Raw genomic sequence first — 27,953 nt, 5'->3', positions numbered from 1 at the left:
AAATTTCAAATATGCATTTATTACATTAAATGTAGATCTCATACCAATCACGTTAACAAAGATGTCTTGATTAACAAACAAAGACAAGTAGTAATTAGATAAATAGTACTAAGTTTACAACTATTATTAATTCATGCAAGTGTTAATCCGTGTAGAAAGACCGTTACAAATGTCTCTAATCAGTTAAGTAAGGTTCACCGCAGGGCACTTTGATTTTGTTTTTGTACCCACAACTACAGATGAAAGATGTTTCTAAATTTTGTTACAACAAGTCCTGCACATGAAAAAAAAATCCTCTCGAAAGGAACGGGCTATGCTGGTACTGCTGAAACACGTTTAATTTTGCGATTATAGATAAAACTGAGATAAAGCTATAACACATAGGAGTAAGGATAAACGAATTTACGTTGTGAATAGATATTATTTTTATTAGTATTACGAAGGATATTCAAAAGGGAACTAAAGTCAGGGGAAATATATAAGCAAGATTTATAAAAGGCAAACGAGTATCCGAGTACTAAAATTGCACTCGAGTACTTGACCTTCCGAGCGAGTACTCGAGTACTTGTTGCCAAACCTACTATTTATGTGTTGCGTTTAAATATGAATTGTAACACTTTATAGTGACTGAACAGGTTATAAAATACTTTTCAAGAAGCAAAAAAAGAAGACATCTTGGAACAGCACCAGACTATGAAGGAATAAAAACTCAGATCGGCATAGCATAGACGATATGCTAGTTATACGACGTCCTTGTGAATATTAAGGTAAGCTACCAATAATACTGCAGAAAACGCAAATTTGTCGGGTTTTTCGTACATTTTCTGTTCAAATTTTCACACAATCGTTCGAAAAGGCTAAAATAACTTTTTCTGAAAGTTTCAAACAATGACAAGTGTTTTATTCACCAAAAAACTCGTGCGTTTCTGCGAAAAAAAATCACGCGCGATTTTGTGAATGAAAGGGAATTTGCGAACTGACCCAATAATTTTTTTATCACGACCTCTCCACTGATACTGACATTATCAGCGAGTACACATCATAGGGAAAATGCACAAATTACCGATAAATAGACTAAACTTTTCCCGTTTTAACAAAATATCATTATAGAAACTAAACTTATTTAGTAAGCGTTTCGTCTACATAAGACTCATCATTGAAGCTCGAATCAAAACAGTTGAAAGGTTAAATCAAATACTAAATGCAACATTTTATAAACACTAAATTCACAGAAAATGAAAATATTAATGATATATTACGTCAACAAAAAAGCACTGACTACTGTGATACTACTGGGACCGAAACAATCGCCAGCAGTGGCATCGTACCTGTAGTTGTCAAAAACGCAGGAAAAAATACCAGGCTTATAACTTGTTACACCGGACGGTCCTTTCGTCTACATAGACTCCTCGATGACGCTCAAATCAAACCGGTTGGAAGGTCAAATCAAAATCAAATTTGAAAAGCATTAAATATATGTACCCTAAATTTCATAAAAATTGATCCAGATACGAAATATATTCCGAACAGTACATTTACAGAAAAGGAACATATCAATGATATTTTATGTGAATATAAAAGTATTGATTACTAGACTGGTGATACGTCCACCAGCAGTGGCAATGACCCAGTGGTTGAAAAGCTCATCTAAAACACCAGTTATATATTTTGTTTCTTCTACAAAAGACTCATCGTTGACGCTCGAATCACAATAGTTGGATCTTAATTTAGCAAGCAAATTTGATTTTTATTGAACGTATCTGTTTACATAAAACAAAACAAAAAACACACAGTAATTGATTCCCTAACAATTACTGGAATTAATGTATATACAAACTCAGTGTACGCTATTTAAGTTATGTTTATTTATGCTTCAATTGATAAACAACTTCTTTTATCATTCAGTCTAAAAACTGTTTAATCATTTTAAACTAATAGATATAAAAACGAAACAGATTTATGCATTGCAAACAAACCGTACATAATAGTATCACAACCTTGAACTGTACCAATCTACTCTGGACATATTATAATTACTATTTGTGTTGACCACACTTTCTTTAATCACCCAATAACTTGAATGTCAACACTTTTGCACTTGGAATTTGTCGGTAGAAGAAAGAATGTAGGCATTCAAGGAATAAAACGCAACGTTGTTCTTAGGACTGAAAATGTGTAAGGTATATTAAATGTTTTTATTTCGAGCTAGGACTATTTCATGAGACAACTATCTATCTGAGTCAACTCATTTAAAGTAAAGAAAGGTACCCCGAACGCGTAATTATGCGTTTCTCTTTGTAAATAGACTTTTGGACAGGTGGGTAAAAAATGTAACAATAATGTAATTATAATTTTGAGACGAACAAAAGTCAAATTGAAATTTAATTTTGAACACAAAAGAGCTAAATTAATGATCTCCCTTCCAATTAAACACATCGATGCGAAACGCCTAATGAATCTATAAACTGTGTGGAGAGAGGATAACTAACAATCCTGTTATGTCACAGATGAATTTCACAAAAAAATTGTTCTGGAAAATAGTCATAATGAAAGCAAATTACAATGCAACAGTCTTATCATAACAGTGTCATGGACTTTATAGTCAATATAGACATATACCTTTATAAAATAAGTATGTTGCTATGCTATGAATGACTTCATACTTTAAAAGACCAACCTTTTATAATCTCTCTTACATTTTATATGTCACAGAAGAACGAAAGTATAGACCAGATTTTTTAAAGGAAAATATTACAATGAAAATCATATGATACGAAGCAGAGAATCAACTATTTCGTAATTAAACTACTATGGCAAATTGAATGAAACACCATACGCAAACATGATAAAAGTTTAGGCTTATATACCAAAAGAATTATTAATCAAACACTGAATGTCGCACTGAGATTGTAGCTGAGAACCACGTTCTCGGTCGAAAAAGTATCGATAATCTATAAGTCTTAAGATATGTAAAAAAGGTTCTGTTACTACGACAGTTGCAGGAGAAGAAAATATCAACCAGAAAAAGAGCAAGACGAACTCAAAGTAAAACTATATATATATATCCCTTTCTTCCAAGGGACACATAAATTATTAACGACTTTCCCTAATTTTTCAATTCAATTTACTCTTAATTATACGACCACCTTGCAGGTCTCGAAGTACCTGGCCCGGTTTGCGTAGTTCAGGAGTACGCGTTCAAACCCCTATTCTAATTCAAAAAGAAGGCTTTAACATTAGTGCCTGCTGCTTACCACACGGCAAACAACATGATGAAGGTTAAGCAAAATTAAGTGGTTCGTAGTCAGAATAATATGTCCGAATTTAAATTCTACGAATGTATCAGTCTATCCAAAGCTACTTCGCGGCAATTTATATTTACGATCTTTTCACTTTTTTGATATATTCATACATAGGAAAAATCAGAGTTTCACATATTCGCAACGATTACAATTCGCGTTATCTTTCTTCTCGCGAAAGTCGCGACAACTAGTTGGTTTACAGTATGTTGAGTTTTGTACATTTTGGACAACATTTCATTTGGAATTTTAAATCCGATAATTGATCAAGATGGTTCGATTTATAAAATATGTAGCCAAAATGATGTATTGAATATAAGTGTAATATTCCGTTAAGCTTTATTCTGTAGCAAACTTTATCATAGAGACATGATATCTTGGCCGCAGTTGAGCAAGGATTCAAGTTTCCTTCAATACACACATTTTCATGTATGAAAATAAAACAACTAATTGGTACAACTAGTGTTTTTTATGGTTATATTTATGTACTCCAGACGCCTTCTTGCCTCTCAAATTTCATTTTATTACTGTATCAATGCTCAAGACTGCAATTGCTGGTTTAATCCACAATTTGATACATAAGAAAATGTCTGTACCAAGTCAGGAATATGACATTTGTTTTCCATTCGTTTGATATGTTTGAGCTTTTAATTTTGACATTCGCTTAGGGACTTTCCGTTTAGAATTTTCCTCGGAGTTCGGTATTTTTGTTATTTTACTGTTTGGTTCTTTCCAATCTAAATCGCTAATGATGCAATTAAGGCCATTCTTACATGATTGATAGAATGATTTTTGTTTGCTCAAGGTAAATATTCAGTTTCTGACTCTTCTCTATATTTTGCCCAAAATACAAAAAATGGTGAAAGTCGAAAACGGAATGTAGAAACAATAGATAGAGCTGTCGAAGAATTCTTATAAAAATAAACAGCCTGAAAAAATTACTTAGTGGCATTCTCTATTGTTATCCTGGCCACCTCTTCTGTAGAAACATTGTGAAGGTTAGCACCGGGCTAGAAAAGAACGCCATAAGAATTATTAGTAAAAGCATATCAGGATTTACGGTAATAAAAACATATAAATATAACATTAATATAATACTTATAATAGAAGATGCAAACAATTCTCTCACAAGCAAAAATGCTTAATATAAGGACAACACAGGTCCAGGGACACATTCTACTGCATCCACAATTGGTTCTCAGGGGAAAAAGATGTGGAAGTTAATTTTTTTTATTCATATGGAAAAGTATTACCACCTGCACACATGATTTCTGCGTTATATTTAGAATGTTATTTTGATTTCCTCCGCTTAAAATAACATACTACTCCTATAGTTAGTGCTCCTATAATCAATAAAATAGGTACTACGATGCCAGCTATTTCTCCTTTTTTCAAACCTGTAAAATATTTAATATAATACAAAGTCATTAGCTTGTGGCAATATGAGGTTACTAGAGCTTTGTAATTATTGCATTAAGGGAATGCAATACACGAAAAATTTGCTCTTAATTTTTTCTTTTAAATTTCAACACGAAATATTTTTTGATATGCACTCAAACCCAAATATCATACCTCAAGCTAAATACTGACCAAAAACTCACGGACAAATAAATTCGACAAAGCACTACAAAATTACGCAATGAACTAATAATGTAAATAAGACAATTTATTGCTGTAGTTCAGTAATTTTGAACTTTACTAGAGAACTATGTAAACAGTACTGAAAACCGTATCAAATCGTATTGATTTTGACGATAAAACTATCATATATATATTGATCCATATGACTTTATGAAATATGAAATTCTATCGGAAAAATGTAAAGTAGACTTAACATGCTTGTAAATATTGTTTCATATTTCAAGAGTCCGCGAAGAAAGGCGGTTAAGCTGTTAATGAAATACTAAAATATATGTAACTCTCAGTTCGACGTCCTGTCTCTAATCGACGTCCTTCTGTTTAATCGACGTCCAAATCTGACGTCACAATAACATAAGATTCCAAATCGACGGCCAATTTTATACCTCTCTAATCGACGTCCAACTTTTAGCTTCTCTAATCGATGTCCAACTTTTAGCTTCTCTAATGGACGTCCGTTTTATGGACTTGCCGCAATGACGTCATAACTTTATCAAATGACGTCATAGATGTCTTTGAGACAACAATTGAACAAGACACAGTACCTAATGAAGGATATGTTTTGGAGAAAAAAAGAAAAAAAGGAATAAGCAAAAATAGATCCAAACGCCGAGCCATTTTTGGCCGACATGCCGTAGTATATGGAAATATCCAAAGCAAAGGAACAATACTGCAAATGAGGACCTAAAAAGATTATAACAGAACTAAAACATGGATTGTCCGAGAGTGTTTTGAAGACAATTCTTGGTTAATATTTTTACGACCAAAATGTAAATTCAATGTTTAGAAAATCTGTTGATTTAAATGTACACCATTGGAGATGCGTAAGTAAAATTGAGTTCGTGGATATGATCAAAGAAAATCACAAAAAATACCACAGAAAAGCAGATACTATATATACGAAGCAATACATAGCCAGAAATTAGTAGTACTTTTGCTAATTAATATTCATAATATGTAAATGAGAATTGTACCACGTGATAATAGTTTGAACTGGACTGGCTTGATATCATTAAAATCTTTAAAACACGGATATTATAAGTTACCCGTCACAGAGTCCTTGTTTATAATCACTCTGATATTTCCGTAAAGTTGTCAGGCGGTCAAAATCAAAACAATGAACGCGAATTTAGTGAATTTTTCGTGTTTTCGTGAGTTTATTCTTCTTGAAATAGGGTCATTTTAACTTTACGTGGACACCTAGAGTTCAACGACTACACATTCAAGGTTTGGACTTGCTTATTCTTTGGACATTCAAGTTTCAAGTTCCATCCCCGCAACCTGTTTTTGTAATGACCTTGTAAGCCAATTTTCAACACGAAGTTTGCAAATTTGACGTTTCAGCCATTTTAGCCTGTATTTTATACTGCAATGTTAAAATCCTCTCGCTTCGATTTTTAAAATAGCTCAGAAACCTTGATTTTTGCAACGACAGTCATTATGTTTCGTTTAAATGGTGTATATTATTGTGTATATTTATTTTCTGTCCCCGCAACCTGTCTATCACTTAAATTAAAGTTAAAACAGACATTCAATATAATTTCCGTGACCCGTATCCGATTTCTTTAGTATAATATTCAAATAAGCAAAGTGGCGTTGATTTCTGGATATGAATGACCACAGTGTTTACCGATGTCAGAGAAACAGTTAAAAAAATATTCAAAACAGAATTTAATGTCAACAATATGCAAGTGCTATTGAATTGCCAAAAACTACAACAACACGAAGACCAATTCCAGCAACATATCCAAACAGTTCGAACTGCTTGGAGTTCAGTATTTTTGTGATTTTACTTTTTGCTAGCAAGTAGATTTGAAAAAATGTCAGTAGTAAGAGGATTTTCATATGTATGCAATATAATTGATTGTTACTCAAGATTTTCTTTTAGGGGAGCAACAAAACCCAAGACTGCTAAAGAAATAGCAGATTTAATTTTAAATTTTAAAGTTCCCCTTCCTGTTACATAAGGAATTTTATATCTGTTTGTTTTGTTGTCAATATAATGGAATTTGATGCGACTGTCATATAAGTGAGAGGTTTAGCTAGCTTTAAAACCATGTTTAATCCACCATTTTCTACATAAGAAAATGCATGTACCAAGTTAGGAATATATGTTCTCCCATTTATTTGTATTGTGGTCCTGTCATGTGATGTTGTCGTTTTGGTGTTGTGTTTGACGTTGCCATAAAAGCGGGAGGTTTAGCATGCCACAAAACCAGGTTCAACCCACCATTTTTTTCTTAAAATGTCCTGTACCAAGTCAGGAAAATGGCCATTGTTATATTATAGTTCGTTTCTGTGTGTGTTACATTTAAATGTTGTGTTTTTGTTGTGTCGTTGTTCTCCTCTTATATTTGATGCGTTTCCCTCAGTTTTAGTTTGTAACCCGGATTTGTTTTTATCTCTATCGATTTATGAGTTTCGAACAGCGGTATACAACTGTTGCCTTTATATATGACAGTTGTTATCATTCGTTTGATGTGTTTGAGCTTTTGATTTTGCCATTTGATTAGGGATTTTCTGTTTTGAATTTTCCTCGGAGTTCAGTTTTTTGTGATTTTACTTTTTATAGTCTGCTAATGGAAAAGAATTTTCAAACTCCAACCTAGCAGATGTTATGGATCCCAAAAGCAAGGTCCGGGTAGGAAGGTTTAACAGGACGTTAAGGTGGTACCTAACACTACAGGGAGAAAACTCTGTAAAAATCAGCTAAACGTTTTATCACGTTGTATTATTAAGGAAATATTAAGCTTCTCAATGATCAAAATTAGTGTTTGTCAAACTGCTATATAACAAATGAAATTTTTCTGATAAAGTGGTTGTTACAAATTTTTTGAAATTTTATATCATTGTCATAGGGTCAAAGTAAACATTTTGTCAAAATTTTATGAAAATTAAACGAGCCAAATTAATATTAGTCAAGGTGTTGGGTACCACCTTAACCTATTTTTTTAGAATCCAACTAAATGTCTGAACACAAAGACTGGCCGTCTGAACTTTAAGACTGCAATAACAGAGTCCATAAAGCCACAAAGCCAGCAATGCCTTACAAGTTATTTTCAAACGACCAATTTTGACCCTACATTAGATGAATAGTTGAGTTTCGTTTATAGCTAATTTTTAATTTATAAGATTTACAACTATGCCGAAATACAATGTAACGCTATTTAAAAAAAACCGGAATATTGAATCCCATATTTGCACAATTATTGTGAATGTTGAATTTTATTTATTTACTTTAAATTAACTTTCAATTTACTTATTTCAAATGAGACTATTATTTAGACAAGCACAACTCATTTTTTGCATTTCAAAAATATTTAAAACAGTTTATTACAGAAATTTGTCATGTTTATACAGTGACATACATGTACCAAACAAAATAATTGTAATCCAAGATTTCACGAATGTTTTAACGTTTTTTGTGACAGACGCCCTTTTAAAAACAACTTTAAAGGCGAGTTCATGAAAATAATACAAAATTTTGCTCTTTTGTAAGACAAAATATTAAGAGAATCAGCATAACAAACTTAAAGTAAAAACAAAATGAATACTCCATAAGACAATAATTTCATTAAAGATATAATAAAAATATTGATAAATAAATTGTTTAAAATGTAAAAAGTCCGTATAATTTCATTCTTTCAATAGTGTCACATTTTAACTGAGTGCCAATGAAAACGCAACACTTGTAAATTTCAAATATTTAGAAAAATATAAATATTTTTTTTAAAAATAATTACCTTTATCGGTTTGAAAATGAATTGTCAGACTTCTTTCGACAACTTTACGCTTGAATGATTTTAGAAAAAAAGTTACGTGCTTGGTTACAGAAAAGGGAAGAGAGTCGAGTGCACCGCTATTTTACGCACAAGTGATTTTCTCATGTTTGTTTTGGAAAGCCTTGCTTAAGAATTGAAATTTCCCATCCTTTTTTTTGTAAGCCACTGCAATAAACTAAGGCGTAGATGCCAAGACTTTCGGACTACCAGAGACATGAAGTTTGGGGCATGGTGCAAGGAGGCATTTCAGTTCGTGAAATTGCACGCAGAATGCAGTGTTCGGCCTCAACAATTACCAGACTCAATGAGTCAACCAAACTGGGTCTCTGAATGATAGGCCACGTCCCGGAAGACAAAGAGCAACTACTGCCCAGCAAGACTGATACATTCGTCTTCAGAACCTGAGAGATCGTTTCCGTACGGCTGTCCAATCAGCACGAGAGACTGTCGGCGTCCATAGGGGACAAATTGGAGCAAACACGGTAAGACGCCGTTTGCGCAGCAGTGGATTAAGGGCACGACGGCCTTTCCCTGGTAACATGCTGACAGCAGTACGACGCCAAAATCGCCTTAGATGGACACAACAGCGTCATAGATGGTCACACAGGTAATGGACAACTGTCTTATGGACGGACGAATCAAGATTCCATTTTCGCCGTAGTGATGGACGAACTCGTTTGTGGAGACGAAGAGTAGAACGCTATGCAGATTCGTGTATCCAAGAGACAGATCGTTGGGGTGGTGGTAGTGTCATGGTATGGGGAGGAATATCGTTCAACCATTAAACTCCACTCATCACTATCAATTGCAATTTAAACGCCCAACGCTACATTGGTGAAGTTTTATGGCTGACCGTTATACCGTTTATGGCTAGGCATCAAGATGTTAATCTTTTTCAACAAGATAACACTCGTGCACACTCCGCACGACTCACAACTGCGTTCATCAATAACAACCATGTTCAGACATTACCATGGCCAGCCTTTTCGCCGGATTTGAGTCCAATTGAACACTTATGGGATCAAATTGGACAAGCCGTAAGACGACGATTATTTTGTATTAAAATGTTATTTTTAAAAAACAAAGTGTTGTGTTTTCATTAGCACTCAGTATATATAGGTAGATTCCATTTACAATCCTCACGCAGGAAGAGAGATTATGTTTTACCACAACACATTTGAATGCAGAGGATAAAGATTTTTTTATACATAGCACAGAAGAATCTACAGAAACCTGTCAGCCCGAGGTCGGTGATGGTTGCGCTAGTGAGCACATAAATGATGAGGTTAATACTGGTGAAGAAAATATTTCATTTGAAGGTATATTTTTAATACAAGGGTTTTAATTTAGTATACAATTTTTCAATACAGAGCAGTTTCATTGTACTAAACCTTTGCTAGTAAATTAATTCATTCTTTGTAATAGCTTTTGGATTTACTTTTCTTAGTTAATATAAAAACAACTCACAAATCATCCTTTAGTTATAAGCATTTTATAAAGATATATTAAACATTTACCTGTAAAGTACTACAACAATTGTGCCAAAAAAATTCTGAAGTAATCATTACACATACGTTAATACTTGATCGCGTAGCAACTACAATTACAACTGGTATGTTCCTGGTTCCCGTCACTACGTTAAAGGTATTAGCTGATAGCCATGCTGTTATATTTGCATACGTGTAACATACTGAATATTGCGATCGGGAACCAGTCAAGTACAATCATATCATTATATGCACTCCCTGTCGACGCACCTTATGATGGCTGTAATGCGAATACAAATACGGTTATGGCCACAAAATACACAAATATATCTTACAGAGTCCGAATTATAATACATGTACTCTCAAAACAATTGGCTTTACTTTTTTATTTTGTCTATTGTTGAAGACTGAATGTTGTCCTCTAGATGTCGTTTGGGTTTCTTTGTTCTTTGGAGTTGGGTTGTTTTCTTATTGATGTATACTAACATGCATGTCATTTATTATTTATTGATATTGGACATCGATTAGAGAAAACTACAATCAATCGGACGTCGTTTTTGGAAATACATGACGTCACATTGGACGTCGATTAGAGAATGTGACGTCAGATTCGGACGTCGATTTGAGGAACAGACGTCGATTAGAGACCGGACGTCGAACTGAGTCTAACATATATAAAAGGCGTACATTTCTTTTCCCCGTGTAGTTTTATTTTTATTCTTGCTGAAGCATTCACGTGTGCAGTGATGTGTATTTGAACTGTCGTCAGTCTCAGTCAAACGCCATAATGAGTATGATGAAACAGAAAGTGGAATGAATGAAATAAATGAACTGATGAATGACAAATCAAACATATTAATATATATATGACAACGATGACATAAGTACCTGCATTTGAGAGGGTTAACAGATGAAGTACTATTTCATTAAAAGGGACCAAAGAGAAATAACCAAATTTAAAAAGGGAATGAAATTTACAGGACCTAAATTGTACTTGTTCGGAAATACTGTCGAAATAATTGATAGTTTTAATGAAATATGATGCCTCCTTAGAGAGGACAAGACTGTTGAATAAAGCTGCATGTCTTAGAAGCTGACATAATAATCGGTTGGGCCTTTAATATGAATAAGATATGAGTCTTCGTTTCAACAAGAGCTTTTGATGTTTGATGTTAAGCAAACTTTAATGCATAACATAATATTAACAAAAATACCGAACTCAAAGATAAATTCAAAAGGAGGAAGTTCATAAAACATGAAAAAAATCAAACGGTCGGATTTGTCAAACGACGGAGCAAATGAAATACAACTATCTTATTCCTGACTATAAATCAATCCGCCAAATTTTGCCAATTATTCATTCGTTTATAAATCGACTATTACATTGCACTCTGCAGAAAAATTATAACAAATTAAATAGGATTGTCAGGAATTTGTTTTACATTGGACCTCATAACATACATTGCATTTTTTCGGGTTATGATAGACACCTATGCAATCTTTCTTACTTAGTCACAACAATGACACGATGACTTACACAGATTGATGTCTAGATTGGGTGAAAAAAGAGAACATACAGAATTTCAAAAAATCTGGTTTATCTCAGAGATTTTAATGAAATTAACTCAAATATGAAGTTTTATAAATATTACATGAAGATTGAGAAAATCCTGGGCCTTAACTATGATGACTCAGCATAAAGTCACAGTTTACGGTATGCATAGTTTACTTAAAGCCCTGAATGCAAAATAAATTTATAATATATGCACATTTGTAATTTAAATTGTTTAGAAAAGAGGGACGAGAGATACCAGAGGTACAGTCAAACTCATAGATCGAAAACAAACTGACAACGCCATGGCCAAAAATAAAAAGACAAACAGACAAATAATAGTACAGATGACACAACATAGAAAACCAAAGACTTAGCAACACGAACCCCACCAAAACTGGGGGTGATCTCAGGTGCTCCGGAAGGGTAAGCAGATCCTGCTCCACATGTGGCACCCGTCGTGTTGCTTATGTTATTACAAATTCGGTAAGTAGTCTAATTCGGTAGGTCACATTGGTGAAAAGGGAAGGGTATTGTAGTTACGACATAAGGAACATATCCGATATCATCTGTGAAACGGTTATTCCATAACGGTCAACCAACTCGTGATGGCGTCCGTAAAATTTACGAAGGGATGACTTCAACTTCACCATTTGGAACTCTTGGTTTAATAGCTTCCTTGTGAGCAGCAATCCTCTATCAAGGAAATCATGATAGGAAATACAAGCCCGGGAATATCGTATCAATTGGGAGATATATACTCCGTATGCAGGCGCTGCTGGAATGTTGCTACATAGAAATGGCAAGTTCACAATTGGGAAGCCGAAATCATCTCTTTTGTCGTAAAGTTTTGTTTTCAACAGACCCTTATTGTCAATTTATAGATGTAAGTCAAGATATGAGGCAGACTTAACTGTATTTGTAGTATCCTTTATCTCTAGCTCGATGGGATAGATTCGTTCAACATAGTCACCAAAGTTTGTATTATTTAGTGAGAGTGATCATCATCTATATAGCGGAACGTAAAGTTAAAGGATATTGCTACCTTCTTATATTTCTTCCTAAGAAGTTCCTGTATGAAGTCAGCCTCGTAATAATCAAGAAACAAGTCGGCAAGAAGAGGGGCACAATTGGTTCCCATTGGAATTCCGACAGTCTGTTGAAAAACACGTCCTCCAAACGTAACAAATATGTTGTCAATCAAGAAATCAAGCATCTTGATAATGTCAGTTTCAGAGAATTTTTTGTTTGAATCAGAATGATTCTTTACAAAGTAGGATTTATCCCTCCCCAAGACAAGATTCTTGTATCTACATTCGCCATTCTTTTTAATGAAACAAAGTAATACCAACTCTTTCAATTTGTCTTTTAGTTTGGAATGGGGAATACTTGTGTAAAGTGTAGAAAGTCAAATGTTTTAATACTATTGCAAGATGAGAGAGTCTTAGATTGTATGTACTCTAAAAGATCTTTGGAATTTTTTAGTATCCACATCTGATTCACGCCACCTCTAGAATAGGCAGTTTCACAATAACTTTGGAGCCCGGCTTTGATTGCTGATAAAGTAGATGAAAAATGCCTACCCCCTAGTTCATAAAACAGATAATTTAACTTGTAAATGCTATGATTTTATTATTTTAAAGGTCTTTTGTATAGAAAATAATAGCTGTGCTTGGAAGTTATGCAAAAATCAGATGTTAGCAGTCTATAATTCTTATATGATTTGTATATTAGGGAATACGTTGATATGATTGGTCGAAAAGACTTCCGGCAGTTGTTCTTGACGTTGTTTATTTTTCGATAGACGACGTTGACCGAACTTCTTTTTGTAACCAATGTAAACAAGATGGCGGCGATAATAACACAATCCGGCTCGACGTTAAATAAAATTATTTTCACTTCGGACTTTTATTTGTTTGTGAGTGAATTGGTCGAGTTTATACACCAATAAATTCCTTTAAAAAGGCGTTTAATCCTATAATAAAACTTTTAGTGAATTCATACATCAGACTGGTATTTTCATACATACAATTTTGGCAAATATGGCTTTGTTTAAACACTTCTAGTTCATATATTAGCTAAATTATGTTAGATATATGGTAAGAGATGATACTATTGTGACAAGATTTCTAAAATGACCATTTGAGGCAGAAATTGTGATCTTTCATTGACAAATAGGCATACAGTAAGATGTGGACTGGAGGCAGAGGCAGGATTGGATACTTTATATAATCTTGAATGTTGGAATGATTAACTACTAAACATTACATGTATAGTATACTGAAATGCTTTCAATTTGTTATCAGAATAGTTTCTAACAGGTTCTAGATTTTCTTATCAGAAAACATGCACATAGGGTAAGCTGGCAATAATTAAAGTCTTGTTTTCAAATTCTTAAAAAAATTGAAACAGGGGTGGGGGTTTAAAATGTACTGTAAAAGAAAACTTAGAGTATGTGCAGTGATTTCGTTAAGGCTATATTTCTGACAAATAAGTATTGTTGTGAGAAAAAGTGTTTTAGAGAGTTTTCTATTTGAATAAATGTTAGTATATGTTGCACTTTGTAAATACAGCTGTTTTTCAAACAACGCCTCTTTTGGGGAGATATATAATATTCATAGATAATTTGATTTGTTGACGTACTGGTTCCCAGATATGATCTCTATGTTTCATCTCATAGAGACATAACTTGTGACTGTTACCGGTATAAAATAGTATCGTTGCGGTGCAAATTGAACTCTGAAGTAGGCATAAAGTGGAGGTAGAGGTAGTCAGAATTTTAGTATAAGTTTAAACTCTAACAAGTTCGGGGCACATAAATGTTGAAAATATGCCGCACAGCCCTATGTTTTGACCTTTGAATAAAATAGTACTGCATATGAACTTTCCATTCTAGGATATAATTTTTTGCGAAACTTCATAGTAAAAGTGGCACAGTTTTAGCCGCAAAGGGAGTTCCTATGAGAAATTTCATTGTCTATATTTACAGAAATGCAACCTATAGGAGACATTACCGTTTTCTCGTGACTGTCACTTGCTTGTTGACACAATATACCTAGCTGAACACATTATATTATACCATATACTTTAAAAAGGTTACGTTAACAGAAATCGATCATCACGATAAAAAAAAATTGTTAACAAAAAAACTTGAAAAAGGGTTCATGTAGACAACTCATTTGACGAAGGAAAGTATATAAAATCATAAGCAATATTGCATCAATTGTATAACTGTATGCTGCATTGTCCCTTTTTCCCATTTTTCATGATTTGTATGCATCATAGATAAAGTTTTACTGGCATATTTAATTGTATATCACTTTTTTTAGTGTATTCAGTAAAAGTTGGAATAACACTTTTCATTATTTAAATAGATTCATGTGAAAAGTAAAATAACAAAAATACTGAACTCCGAGGAAAATTCAAAAACGGAAAGTCCATAATCAAATGATAAAATCAAAAGCACAAAACACATCAAACGAATGGAGAACAATTGTCATATTCCTGACTTGAATAGATGTTTCGTGTAATACATTTGTTATTGGTGTGATTATGTCAGTTTCCGAAAAAAAAATATAAATGAATATACTAGATGATTTCATTAAAACGTAATAACACTGTTATTTACACATGAAAATTTTTACTCGCTCAACTATCATTGGTTTCGGTTTCGGTATAGGTCTCGGTTTCAGCTTATGGTAACGATGACAATTATGATGTCAGGAATTGGAGTTATGTTATTATTTGTCCCTTCTACTATATCGTATCAATTAAGGGTCTTGTTTCAATTTACAAATCGTAAATGATTGTACATATTCTTTAAATAGATTTGCAGTTGTCTAAGAAATTTTTTTTTCTGCATGCAAACTGAGGTCTTTTTCTGACAACTAACAATTTTTCAGTTTACTTTCTATTAATTTTCAACTGTTCTTACCTGAAGGCGTCTGGCTTGATGAATGGGAAGAATCTGAAGCAGAAAATAAAAAGATATTAACATTAATTTTTAACACAAAAGGGGAACTTATTTAATGAAAGCTCACTCATAAAGCGATATGATTAAAGTTATTCTTAACAGATGACCGATTCGCACAAACATTTGCTTTCTTAGTTCTTATACTATGGGGGTGTTCGTTTATCTTAACTGTAAATCTTTTCGACACTGAACTCCCTTCCCTTGGAGTAAAATCAATATAATTGCATAAAAAGTAAAATGCAAAAATGTCACGGCGAGTTTTCCTAAGGGTCTAGTTTCTATCATGTATTGGAAATTTTACAGTCTGCAAGAACGAAAACATCTCACATAATAACAGTCAAGGATTTCGTTACCACAAATTAGTTTAAACCTTTACTAAATTATTTCATAGATACAAATATTTGGTTTGCAAATTGTGCTATAGAAAAACTTATTACAAACGGGATATGGAAATCTAGCATTTTCGTGGCTATTCAGTTTCGTGGGTTGCCAAATACTGCATACAACCTTATATAAAATGTGTCTTTCTTTGAACATTAAAATTCGATGTTCACCAGTACCAATGAAATCCACGAAAAAAATGGTATCCATGATGTTGTTCACCGAGTTGTTAACATCTACGTCATTTGGTCTCTGATAGATAGTTGTCTCATTGGCAATCATGATATCTTCTTATTTTTATATCCTCTAATTTCTAGTTTCGTAATTCTGTAATCAGCGATCAGCTATCGAAACGTCACTTAGACATGACAATTTTAAGATTCAAAATTAATATTTATTATTTTGAGTTCGAATCAAATTTTAACTAAACTATTAATCTGTTTAATGGTATTATTTTGAACTAAAGGGATGTTTTGGACCAAGTCCTAAAATATGGCCAGGTCCGTCGACATTTCCTCATCGACAAGGATGTCTTATCATTTTTGTGTTAAAATCTATATTCGAATAATCATCTTTCCGGCTATTTTTGAAACATTGAAGATAGATTAAGCATATGTAAAAAAATGTTTGCAATGAACACAAAATTTTTTTATTCAGAAAAAATAACCCCACTTTGGTTTTAACGAAGACGTAATCTAAGACCAGCACTGACGAGGTTCCTTACTTTAAGCAATTGTATACAAATTCGTCGGGATGTACTGAAATGTTCCTTTTTTATACCGACACCCACTGATCAAAAGGTACACAAAAGAAAATCAGAAAATAATAACATTAATTTTTTCCAAAATTATTTATTTTATAATTAATGGTGATTTCATTTGTTTTATTACACATCTTTACAAATGGATATTGGTAAACTATTAAGCGTGTAGATCATGATGTTGTCCAATTAAAATTGGATACCATATAAGTATATATGTCGTGTACAAGTTGCGATTTTGTACAGGTTATGAGATGTACAGAAATATTGTACATGTTATAATTTGTACAATGGATAAATACAAAAGTACCTCGTATATGTTATTACATGTTCAAAATATTGCTTGAAAATAGTTTTAACTTGTACAAAATTTGAAAATAAAGATATGTTTCAATTATTACAACACATGCAATTAACCTCAATACATTTTCATCATTTTCTTTTAATTTTCATTAATGTTATTGTGTTTTGTCCTTTTTGATACAGTTAATGACCAGATGAATAGTTTAATAATTACTTACAATACGAAAGTCAAAAAGTCTGAAAAGACCAATTTTTGTCTGAATTTGCATGAATTTTTACTCGACATTATTTCTTTGTCTAAAATATATTTAAAAATTCTTAACAAAGTCTGAATTAGTGTAATAAAGTTCTCGGGTTTTTTTTTTTACATATGTCTTGACAGTATTAACATTGTCTGAAATTTCTCGACTTTCTTTATCATCTAATAAGTGTCTTGATTAGTCTCGACCAATTCTTGACTGTCTTAAATTTGTCTCGATCAATCTTGACATATTCTTTACATTCTTAATAATGTCTGAATATGTCTTGACATATTCTTGACATTCTTAATAATGTCTGAATATGTCTTGACATATTCTTGACATTCTTAATTACGTCTGAATATGTCTTGACACATTCGTGACTGTCTTAACGCTGTCTGAATATATCTCGACACATTCTTGACGGTCTTAAAGATGTCTTAACACTATATCAACAGTATAAATTTCGTCTGAATTGTGTAAAGACACATTCCTAACAGTTTACACTTTCTTTTGCTGTTTTATACTCATTTCTATTATCGCTCAACTAAACTTAGAAGAATTAGTGTACAATAATACATTGCTACTGATAAAAAGCCACATTTTGGTACAATAATTGTTTATTTGCCATATTAACATTGAATATTATGCATGAACAATGCAATATGTCTACAGTATGATTGGTTTCAATCATTCAGCAATTATTTATAAGATTTATAAATCAACATATGTAATTATTTACAAACCCACATTTAAATTGGTTTATATCAATATACTCACATTTATATTTGTTAATATTTTAAATTTCATACCCATAATCGTATTTATAAAAATATTTATATAGTACCCACATTTTTAATTATAAAAATATTTACATGCCCAACTTTTGTTTTTGTTGTAATAAGTGTAACTTTAAATAACAGTATATTCTTTAAAGAGAAATAAAGATAAAGATATATCATGTATATTGGTCATGATTTGTAAAACTCAGAATTGTCAAGCCATACTGAGAAAAAAAAAAGAATGTCGAGAACCTGTCGAGAAATTTCAAGACAGCATTCAAATGTCGAGAATTTGTCAAAAATATTTAAGACAATATTCAGAATGTCGAGAATTTGTCGAGTAAATTTCATACAAATTTAATATAAATCAGAAATTGTCAAGAAAAATTTAAACACAAGTCATACTTTTGGAGAATGTCGAGTAACTGTGCATGCAAATTGAGACAAAAATTGGTCTTGTCAGACTTTTGGACAGTTGTAGTGTTAATACCTTTTAAAACAAACATGAAGCCGACAAACATTATTCAGTATTCTCATCTGGTGAATTATAATTGTGAGTTTCCGCTTAGAATGCAATAGTAAAGATTTACATCAGTTATGCTCAAGGCCAAAAAAGTTGAAGACCAGATTCAATATTTCCAAACTACAATGACCTGAAAACGCATTATGACAACATAAGTAGTGAAGCAATAAAAACATTCCTGAAACTTTGTGATCACTGTGCTCTTAAAAATGTTCTGAGCTTTTGATTATTGTTATTTATTATTCAATAATTTGCAAATATATATTCTGCTTCATTTAAATTTATTTATAAATTTTGTACAAGTTAAAACCATTTTTAAGCAATGGTTTGTATATGTTATAACATGTGCGAGGTACTTTTGTATGTTATAACTTGTATTTTTGCATTGTACAAGTTATAACATGTACAATATTTCAATATACACGTTTTGTTTTTTCGTTTTTTTTTTTCGTTTTTTTTTTTTGCAGTAATAAAATAGTTGAAGTACTCCGTATTAATATGAAAGATGCACGAGATTTCCCTTTGAACTTTTAAGTATGACACTTTGAATTCTGATCACTCAAAGCATATAATGATTTTTATCGATTATTTATTTAGTTTTAACTATTTACAATTAGTTTGTTCAATTCTTTTATAAAACGTAGTTATATTTTTTGTCTTACCTTTAATTTAAAACTAATATTTATTTTCTAATTATTAATCTTTTTTTAATTATAGTTATTGGTTAAATTTGATACAATATTTTCATTTTTTCATTTTTAATTTGCTATTTTCTTTTACGCCAATACTTATGACAGCAGTTAGGACATCCTAGCTAAGAAACTCCTATAGCTTCGATGTGCATGCTGAGACATGTCGTAAGTCGGTCCTAACTTTATCCTAATTTCTGTCCTAGGACCGATCTTGGGAAAGTTTCGATAAACAGGCCCCTGACACTCACCTATTATAACTGTATAAGAAATGTTCGCAGAATCATGAAAACACGTCCACGTCATGTGATCGTCTTTCTTTATTAGTGGATCTATTATCACAAAAATACTAGAAGTATTTCCAGAAAACTTGAAGTTGTCTTTAGTCTCTAGATCACAAAAACCTCCTTTGTGACATGTGATACGTTGCATGTTAGAATTACTCCATGTTGCTGGGCCTTCAAAGGAGCTGATTTGACATGCCAATAATAAATGCGAATTTAATTTGAGCGAGCCATATCCGTTGATAGAAAGTGCACCTGAAAAACAGTTTCAAAAAGATTACGACAATGTTTCTATACAGATATAAAATATCTTTTTTCGCTTTTCATTAAAAATCAATAAAAATTGTATTACGAAAGTTGAAAAGGAAAATAACGTTAAAAAGTAAAATGTATGCATTAAATTCAAAACTATAAGACATTGCTATTGCTAGTCAGTACTTCGGTACTAACATGATTTATAACAAACATTTCTAAAATTGTCCCGTTTATAAATTTATAAATTTTAAAGAAACTGAGGTTTCAACTCCCGCAGGCAAAGTTGACCTTAGATGAATTTAGCTATGTTAGCTACTCTTGGTCATATAGCCCTTCAACTGTTTCGATTCTTACACATCCTTGGCTTTCAAATATTCGGCTCTGAGCGTTCCTGATGAAGGTAAATCCAGAAAAGCGCTTCGGACGCATTAAATTTATATTGTGTTGTTTTCATTTTTTATGAATCGGCCAAACTCAGGTCAAATATGCTATCGCTCAATTCAACAGATCGAATGTGAGGAATAGTCATTGCTAACAATTAACAAATGCTTAGCTAGAAATAAAAGGTGAAATAACAAAAATATCGAACGCCAAGAAAAATTTAAAACTGACGAAACAATCTTGTGTTGAAGAAGTTGTTTCAATGAGTTGTAGTGTGTGGCTAACAGCTTACAAAAAGTAAAATAACAAATATAACGAACTCAAAGGAAAATTCAAAAACGGAAAGTCCCTTATCAAATGACAAAATCAAAAGCTCAAGCGAATAGAAAACAACTGTCATATTCCTCACTTGGTACAGGCATTTCCTTATGTGGAAAATGGTGGATTAAACCTTGTGTTATAACTAGCTAAAGCTCTCACTGGTATGACAGTCGCACAGAATTCCATTATATTGACAACTATGTCTACTTTAAAGGCCAACCAAAGTTTCACTCTCTGTTGGGACTGGTAGGACAATAATTGATTTACGTCGGATATCGGTAAATTGTTGAATACGATTTGGTAGTTTTCGATGGCGTAGTAGTCAAAGAATAGTGTCATGATTCTGATTCTATCTAACAGTTGTCGGAGAGTAAACTCGCAGCCCATCGTTTATGTGCATTTGTCAAAATGAATTCCTTTTGATTAGTTGCTTAGATTTAAAATTCAATTTATCATAAAAATGTGCATTGACTGCATTTTTCCATTTATGTGCAAAGATGGAAACTTGTTTTTTAAATTTCAATTATAAAACTCCAGTTTTAATTACTCAAATATTTTATGGAACTAAAAAGAAATTCGGAATCATGTGTTTTGTACATTTAAGATATCAATCGTACATTATAATAAATTTTACTTTTTTTAATGGTTCAATACCCCCAAAGAGTGGACTAGGGTATAGAAATGTTGTCATTCTTTGAATTCTTCGATTGAACAGTGATCCCCATGGCAAAGGGACGTCTGTTTGACTGTGCTAAATGTATAAATACACAGATGCACGTTCGGTAAAAACCAAGACGTTAAAGTCGATTCCGCAGGAAGGGAGAATGCCACGTACTCTATACGATCAATATGCCTCTTAATAACAACTCTTTATGCGCTCCTCAAATGGCGTATTGCAAGTCAAAGTTTCCGAGGCAAGACGTTCCGGTCACACTGCCAGTTAGACCACAGTCGTTTCGGTCATACTTTGCAAAATAGTTGTGGCCATACTTTGCAAAATAGTTGCGGCCATGTTGTTTTTAATTACAAAGGAAGGAAAATAGAATTGATTTTAGAAACAGACGTTAAGACATTTGTTATTTTCTTATAAAACAAGTTGCTAGAGAAGACCTTGCAGCATAAATGGAACTCAAAGGCCAAACTTGAATTGATTTTGTAAATTGGTGTTAACAATTTCGTATCCGTATATCGTGTCATTTTTATCCAAGTCGACCCATTTGCAGTACCAATCTATCTATTAAAGAAATCACAAATGCAGCTTCCTTCGCCTCATTTTAGACAAATACCTCGAATTTGAAATATATGACAAACGAGACGATTTCAATTTTGAAATATAAATTTTCCTCACCTTAGCAGCAATATTCCAACTTCACCCGTGTATTGAGCATACATTTCTCAGCTCAAAACGATATTCAAAAGTTTGCAGCTGATACTCAGACTTTGTAAAACGTCATCGGTGTATTGGCAAACAATTAATAAGACAGGGTTTTGTCAAGTGAATGTCTCATTTCATTGGCAAGTACCAAGACCAAAAACATAAATATTCACTGTCTGCTTCACAAATATTACGGGATGGTCTTGATCTATAGATTCTAGGTGCTGAAGTTGTGGATCTTTTTATTTACTTTACAATTTTCCCTTCATTTGTCTTTGTACTATTATGTTATTTTTGGTCGAATGAATCTTAAAGTGATTCGATATTAGTGCCTCAAACTATCGGGTATTTGGCTTTAACGTTTCTGGTGCGGTGGGTACAGAGGTACGATTCAGATGCATGAGGTATTAATAGTGTTGTTTTCATTTTTATACCCTGGTATTTATATTTTACTTATTTGTTCTTTATAGGGGAAGTGTATAATAAATTATTTTTTATTATACTGTATGTACATACGTACATTTGAAAGAAAAACTCACCGTTTATTGATTTCCATGTTAAAAAAGTAAATACGCAAAATTTGAAATAATCCATTGTTATGTCTTATTATCTCCTTTATGCAATGTCCAATTTATTACTATAATATCAAAATTTACAACACCATGGAACGCGTCTAGAATTTCTCCGTATACTCTCTGTGTAAAAGCCTGAAAAAATGCATGTAATATCATTAAATTAATTCAATATATTAACAGTAATCTAGCGCAGCAATGTAAGTTATGCTTAGATTGATATTTTATACCATGTCTACAGATAGAAGAAAAGAAGGGTTTAATAAATCGCTATAATTTCATTTGTATCCGTTGTTATTCTGTGGTTTACATGTTGTAGTGTACTATTGTATTATTTATTTATGTATTTCTCTGTCCTGAGTGTTCTTGCGTTTATTTGTACTGTATTCCTGTCACGTAGTGTTGTCATTTAAGCGGTATTTTTAATATTGCCATATAAGTGGGAGGTTTGGCTAGCCATAAAACCAGGTTCCACCCACTATTTTTTTTCTTAAAATGCCCTGTACCAAATCAGGAATATGGCGGTTGTTATCAAATGTTCCGTTTCTATGTATATAGGCGTTTGTTTTTGTTGCAGTTCAGTGTTTCTGTTGTTCCGTTGTTTTCCTTTTATAGTTGATGTGTTTCCCTCGGTTTAAATTTATAACCCGGATTTGTTTTCGCCTTATCGATTTATGACTATTGAACAGCGGTATACTACTGTTGCCTTTATATAACCAAAGCGTACGATACTTTCCCTTGTATAAGTTTTGTATTTGAAAGTTGATAAAACTATATAAGTGGTGAAGAAGTCCAAATTATTTAAATTAAATTTTGTAATTATCTGAATTAAAATTCATAAAATTGTTTTGCTATTTATTCAACACATCAAATTGCTGTTGTAGACAATTTTAAAGGGGCAATAGCTGTCAAATTCATGTTCACCGATTTGACTCAAATTCTCATATTTGATTTATATCAATGTAAAACATTTATCCAAACTATCAAAAGTCCAAAATAAACAATTTACAGGGCATGGGCTAAATAATATGTAGCTTCGTTTCGTGTGTATTTTAGTCCAGACGCCATCTAATTAATAATCGAGTTGACCTCCGATGACCATATAAGCGGTATAAACATAAATATATATATATATAAATAGATTAAGCGAACTCGTGCAATTTTATTTTTCTAGGTCTGCTTAGTTTCATATTATAGATTAAAAATATATGTTTTTCATCGTTTTTACCTGTATAAGAATGATTTTTGTGGATCGAATCAGTCAATCAAATGATTTACCTTTGTTTCACTTTCAATGTTGACATTCTTTTCCTTTAAATAATTTTACACGCACTATGCATGCGTTATCCATCTCTAGCTAAGGGGTTAAATTAAAGTTCACATGAATACGGATTCAATGAGGTCAAATTATTCACTTGCAAGTGAATAATTCGTCTTCAATGTTTCTTAGCTTATTTTGACACAATTGAACTATACTGGCTGCTAAACGCGAATAATTATTTCACTATTTCACTTTCAAGGATTAAACCAAAAAAATCATATTTGAGATTTTTTATATATCTCGTAGCTAGTGCCCCTTTAACAAAGTTAAGTTTTGCACAATTAGTAGTTTTCGAACGTTTTAAAGAGGACATACTGGACAGAAAAGTCTTGATTTATACCTGCAATGAAAGGCATATCTTTATTTTCCAAAAACAAAACTCGATGTACACAAATGAAACTGTGCATTTTAGTAGGAATTTAAAATGACCTTAAACGGTACCAAATGTATTGCACCAGACACGAATCTCGACAATTAATATAAGACACTCACTATACAAACGTTGACGAGCTGATATAACAGAAAAGAACCAAAAGTATTGCTATTGCTGGTGAGGTAAATACGGAGAAATTGGCGGAACCTCTTTACAACTTCGGGAGAGAAAAAAAAACACCAGGTTAATGATTATTATTTGAGATAACTTCGTGGTTTTATTCCAATCGCTCATTGAAAAAAAGTAAAATCACAAAAATACTGAACTCCGAGGAAAATTCAAAACGGAAATTCCCTAATCAAATGGCAAAATCAAAAGATAAAACACATCAAACGAATGGACAACAACTGTCATATTCCTGACTTGGTACAGGCATTTTCAAATGTGGAAAATGTTGGATTGAACCTGGTTTTATAGCGCTAAACCTCTCACTTGTATGACAGTCGCATCAAATTCCATTATATTTACAACGATGCGTGAACAAAACAGACATAAAAAGTAAAATCACAAAAATACTGAACTCCAAGGAAAATTCAATCGGAAAGTCCCTAATCACATGGCAAAATCAAATGACAAAACACATCAAACGAATAGACAACAACTGTCATATTCCTGACTTGGTACAGGCATTTTCAAATGTAGAAAATGGTGGATTGAACCAGGTTTTATAGCGCTAAACCTCTCGCTTGTACGACAGTCTCATCAAATTCCGTTATATTTACAACGATGCGTGAACAAAACAGACATAATAAATAAGATAGTCAAAATATGGGTACAGCAGTCATCACTGTGTTACAATATCAAAACAAACAATCATTTACAAAAAAGCACAAAAGCATCCATCAAATTAAAAACCACATTCATTGCTTCGCGTGTCTGACGTCAGAAAATGTAAACGTCACATAAGAAGAAATTTTGTCGTTCAATGTTTATTCAAAACAATTTTATAATTTCACATGGGGAATGTTGGTATACAGGGTTAAAAAATCAAAAGTTATGTTAGAATTAATTTCAGAAATAGACCGAGATTTAAAATTGTCCAGAAGTTCTTTAGAATTTTTAAGAATCCACATATGGTTAATACCACTACGCGAGTAAAATAAATGTGTCGTTTGTCGTTCAAATTATTTTCAAATTTATAATAGAACAATAACATAATGACATATAATAGAACAATAACATAATGACGGGATCTTTTAAAGTACAGAGTCACGTTACAAGAACCAAAGAAACACAAAAAGTCGCATATACAAAACACACAAGCAAAAATGAAAGATAATACAAACACATTGACGGGATGTATAAGTACCGAGCCACGTCAAATGGATATCACAGAAAACAAACCAAACAGTAAAAGTAATATTAATAATAGAACAAAGACAAATGAAAGAACAATATTACACGTTGTTAAGATGATAAACAACGTCAGTACGCAGAATCTATACTTCAAGACCATCATGTATTATTTGTGAAGTTGATACGGAATATTTATCAACAAGGTCTTGGTACCTTCCGATGAACTTTTTTTAGAAAAAGGACGAGACGTTCTTTGACATACCCCTGGTTCATCAACTTTCTGCTCAGACACTGGTGACGTTTTACAAAGTCTGAGTAGGAGCTGCAAGCTCTTGAATATCGAATAAGTTGGGAAATGTATATCCTATATGCAGGTGAAGTTGGTATATTGCTACTAAGGTGGGGGAAATTTATAATTATAAAATTAAAATCGTCTCGTTTGTCTTAGATTCTGGTACTGAGATGACTGTGTATGTCAAATTCGAGATATAAGTCTAAAAATGAGGCAGAAGAAGCCGTGTTTGTTGTTTCTTTAATTTCTAGTTCTGGGGGATATATTAATGGAACCCAATCAGAAAAGTTCGGATTGTTAATAGAAAGAACATCATCAATATATCTGAAAGTGAAATTAAAAAATCTGGCTTCTTTGATCTTCTTGTTTTTGACAAGTGTCTGAAGGAACTCCGATTCATATGAAAATAAGAAGAGGTCGGCAAGGAGAGGCGCACAGTTCGTTCCCATAGGAATGCCGACAATTTGTTGAAAAAGTCTACCTCCAAATTCAACAAATATGTTGTCGATAAGAAACTCCAGCATACTGATCACTTGTTCTTCTGTGTAGCATGTTTTACCCTTTTGTTCACTATTAACACAATATGCCTTATGATATCCCAAAGTAGTAAATTTATAGCGTATGCTACCATTTTTATGATGAAAGGCATTGTGGATTATTTCTTTCAGTCGATTTTTCAATTTCACATGGGGAATGGTGGAATACAGGGTTGAAAAATCAAAAGTTTTGATAGAACTAATTTCAGAAAAAGATCGAGATTTAAAATTATCTAGAAGTTCTTTAGAATTTTTAAGAATCCACATATGGTTTATACCACTACGCGAATAAACAGTTTCACAGTATTTCTGAAGACCCTCTTTCACTGCGGACAGAATTTTAGTCAATCTAATGGACAATTCTTTAGTGGAACATGCAGATGAGCCGGCAATGTACCGTTGTTTGTACGGAATTTTGTGAAGCTTAGGTATCCAATACAAACAAGGTAAGTCCTCCGATTTGGTGTTCAATGTAATGTTCATTGAAGCCATGAAGGACTTATGATTTGCTAACATCTCATCCTTGTCAAATGATGTCTTTGTATGTGGGATTACCTGAGTGCTCATTTATTCCTAATTCTTTAACAAGACATTCGTAGTAATACGATTTACATACAAAGACAATATTATTTGAAGCTTTATAATAGGTAACATTGTCAAAATATGGGTACAGCAGTCATCACTGTGTCACAATCTCAAAACAAACAAACATTTAACAAATCTTGAATAACCATCTTCGATAAATTCTAACAAAGCCAAACAAATCTGATCTTGAATATTAAGGTTCCGTGAAAATATGTGAATAATAAAAACTAATAACGGAAGGCATGAACACGAAAAAATGTAAAAAAAGATATAACTAACTAGCATTAACACAATTGGAAAAATTATGATATTATAGGTACATAAGAAAAGACTTCTGGTTCTTTTGTGTCGATTGAATGCCGCCCCTTTGACGAATATCCCCATCTAGTTTAATTCATATATAAAATTAAGATGAGGTAACAAGTATCCACCAGAGACCAAACGGCGTAGATGTAAGCAACTATAGGTCAACGTTCAGCCTTCAACAATGAGCAGATGTAGAATATTATAAATGTCAATCTACAATCTTAAACCATCATGAAGACCCCAAGATTAAGAAGGACTTTGAAAAACAGTATGCCCAACATAATGAAGTACACAGGAACAGCCTAACAAATATAATACTTATACTGAAAATAGAAAACAATAACTCAATTGTTTTATTTTGCAAGTTGGTTCAAATATTTTAAAAATAAGCTTGACATTCTTAAATCGTCCCACCTGGTAAAGTGTTTACTTACATTACTAGGGGCGTTAGAACAGTTAAAATAATATCCTTTCCAATCATTTTTTTTTTCAATTCTGAAAGTAAACCGACGAAACATAAACTGAATATTTGGACCAGGTAGCAATACCCATTTTAAAACGTTTTGTGTACGATACACAATAATCGAT

General features: G+C 32.5%; 1 long non-coding RNA gene across 1 annotated transcript; it reads right to left on the bottom strand.

The window, feature by feature from the left end:
- On the bottom strand, nucleotides 1-27,931 carry LOC127700842 (uncharacterized). The gene is made up of 5 exons (XR_007981738.1): nucleotides 27,800-27,931; nucleotides 22,564-22,731; nucleotides 19,660-19,947; nucleotides 15,693-15,725; nucleotides 1-4,696 (listed from the first exon to the last, which is right to left on the bottom strand). It is a non-coding gene; the product is annotated as an uncharacterized LOC127700842 (long non-coding RNA).
- Nucleotides 27,932-27,953: the final 22 nt, after the last annotated feature.

The sequence above is a fragment of the Mytilus californianus genome, unplaced genomic scaffold (assembly GCF_021869535.1).
Source record: "Mytilus californianus isolate M0D057914Y unplaced genomic scaffold, xbMytCali1.0.p SCAF_5, whole genome shotgun sequence".
In the NCBI taxonomy this organism is placed as follows: domain Eukaryota; kingdom Metazoa; phylum Mollusca; class Bivalvia; order Mytilida; family Mytilidae; genus Mytilus; species Mytilus californianus.
This window is presented reverse-complemented; position numbering and strand designations above follow the sequence as displayed.